The following is a 2,716-nucleotide window of genomic DNA, read 5'->3' as shown; positions in this document are numbered from 1 at the left end:
CTGGGCGAGCCATCTTGGAAGCTGGCCCTCCAGCCCCCGTCAAGCCCTAAGACAACTGTCTGTGACTGTCTGTCGCTCCAAGCCTACATCTTTAATGCCGCCTCCCAGCCAGAACCACTCAGCTAATTCCTGACAGAAACTAAGATAGTAAGTGTTACTATTGCAGCTTAAATGTTGTTACTAAGGTTAGATGGCATCTGTTGCTTTGCATACAGCAATGGGTAACTAATACAAATGTTATATTATCAGACAGTGACATCACAGTCTGCTTTTTAAAAAGGAATTAAAATGGCCACGCCATAGAATTCTACTGGGCTTTAACTGAGAATCTATGAGAACCCTACCTATGTGGCACATTAACAGGTACTCAGCCAGATGCTTGTTGCTGCACTTTTATGTGATTTTGTTCCCTTCTTTCATATTTCCAAGTGAATTTCTTCTCCCTTGATAAAACAGGTTTTCTTCCCAGTTTGAATATCATCTGAACGTTCACATCTGGTAGGATGAGTCCATCAGTTCTCACAAGTTGGAGAGAAAGCCCATCTCCTCTTCAGGACATGCGCATAACTGGGCCAATCCCACCTGAAGAGAGAGATCACGGAAGGTGAGCTTGCCTCAGTGGCCTCTCACTCCATCTTCCAAGCACTGACTGTAAGGAATGGGATCTAATTAGGCACTACTGAAGTGGGGGTTTGGGAGAGAAAATGCCAACTTGAGATCCTGGCACCTCTACGCAGCAACCCGAACGTTGAGGGATTTTATTTTAGGTTCTCAATGAAAGAACTGTGTTACTGAAAGGTTTTTTTTTTTTTGAAAAGTAAACAATACTAAGACTCAAATCTGTACAATCACATATAAGATTTATCCCTAGGGAAAAAACTGACAGCTCTCCCACTCCCAACCAGACAAAATATGTATTTCTTGACTTCTTAAAAGCAAGGGGAGCACCAGGGTGCGTGTGAAGGTACCCATCCCTTCACCTACCATTTGCCAAGTTGCTTAAATTACTGGCTTATCCAAGACAAAGACAACTTTTCTGTGTCTGCAGTTGAGTGAGGCATATATTTAAATATGAAAGAGACCAGTGAAATTCAAAGACAATGGAATTAAATGAAAAAAAAAAAAAAAGCTGTAAGCCCCTGCAGGACCAAGTTAGTTCAGTACTCCACACTAGGGTGACAGTCAGCCCCTCACCCACGGGGATCCTTGTAAATATCCAGGTGAAACATGGCTCCTTGCCACACACCTGGATGCTAGAAAGCTAAGCAGGGCCCACTTTGAAGAGGGAGAGAAAAATTGGACATTTGTTAGTAGTGTCTTACCAACCCCTCCTTTTAGTCCCCCATCTTATGCCATGTCTTCACAGATCTCTGTTCTCAGAGGTGTCAACTCCTCCCTCTCCCCATCCCAAAGGACTACAGAAAGGAGTGGCATTATATTTTGGCAAGTCCACAAACACTGCATCTAAAACAGTGGTTGTGTGTGGCCAATGGGGTTTCAGACTACCCTTTGAGAGCCTGGCAGAGAACAAGGTCTCCTTTCACTTGACCCTCCTTTGCTAATACAAGGCTGTTTGGCTGGGCCCAGCACCCCATGGGGCATATGTTCAGGCCAAGAATAGTCTTCATTCTTCCTGTGAAGCTCTGAAAAGCTGCTAAAGAACACAGGAAATTGTCAGCCCGTTATTTTCTGCTGAAAACGGCAGACACTAAACTTTGAACATTGTGTGGATTAATGCTAAATCATGGGAACCAAGTTTGCTTGAAAAGTAGCAATGTTTTTGTCAGATGAGATACTCCGATAAACCATCTCAGTATTACTTGCAAAGAAGGACATTTTATAACTCCTACTACTAGCACCATGAAAAACCCATTCTTCACCAAAATTACCTTGCTTCCCTGGTGCGCCCTATTGTTGAAACATACTTCATTTCTAACTCCAAAAGGCTGCCTCTTTGTACAAAAAAGCAGGTCTAGAGACCTATTATGGCACGATGCAAACTTCCTGAAAATGAATCATCACCTAAAACTGGGGAAAAACAGACTTCCGGTGTGTCGTGGCCCTGGCATCACCTCTTCCATCAACATTCAAAGATAATCTCTTGAAGTCCAGACACCTTCACATGTGCAGTCAGAATGTAATCTTCACTCCAAACCAGCAAGGAAGACGTGGGCCCTGTTTTATAGCTGAAGAAACAAATGTCCAGTAAGGAAAAGTAACATGCCTAGTTCACACAGAGCTGGGATTTGAACCTAGATGATGAGCGTGTTCAGTGTTTGCTAGCAGACACCAGGTAGTCGTATAGCACAAAAGTGAAGTACACAGTCCCTGGTGTCACCAAGACTGGTTCAAACTGCAGCTCTGCCAGTTGCTACCCATCTATTGGATAACTCACTAACATCTCCAAATCTGTTTCCAAATCTTCAAAAGGATGACACTGGCATCTATAAAGGATTATATGAAGATACTGTACATAAACTATGTAGTTTACTGTCTGGAACAGAGCAAATGTTCAATATATAATAGTCATTATTATGACTAAAGGGGCAGGGAAAATATCCTGAATGAAGTACATGAACTTGTGTTTACATTGGCAAGCTTTTTATTAGAAAGGATTTCAGTTTACTGGAGTGGCGGACAATAATTTTTCCTCTCACATCAAGTAGGATACCACAACAGTTTTCACTAAGATTTTGTTGGGGATTCAGCAATAATT

At 42.4% G+C, this 2,716-nt stretch overlaps 1 long non-coding RNA gene across 1 annotated transcript; it reads right to left on the bottom strand.

The window, feature by feature from the left end:
- Positions 1–378: 378 nt before the first annotated feature.
- Positions 379–2,186, bottom strand: LOC139082874 (uncharacterized). The gene is made up of 2 exons (XR_011539211.1): positions 2,023–2,186; positions 379–582 (listed from the first exon to the last, which is right to left on the bottom strand). It is a non-coding gene; the product is annotated as an uncharacterized lncRNA (long non-coding RNA).
- Between the last annotated feature and the right edge of the window lie 530 nt (positions 2,187–2,716).

The sequence above is a fragment of the Equus przewalskii genome, chromosome 4 (genome assembly GCF_037783145.1).
Source record: "Equus przewalskii isolate Varuska chromosome 4, EquPr2, whole genome shotgun sequence".
In the NCBI taxonomy this organism is placed as follows: Eukaryota; Metazoa; Chordata; class Mammalia; order Perissodactyla; family Equidae; genus Equus; species Equus przewalskii.
This window is presented reverse-complemented; position numbering and strand designations above follow the sequence as displayed.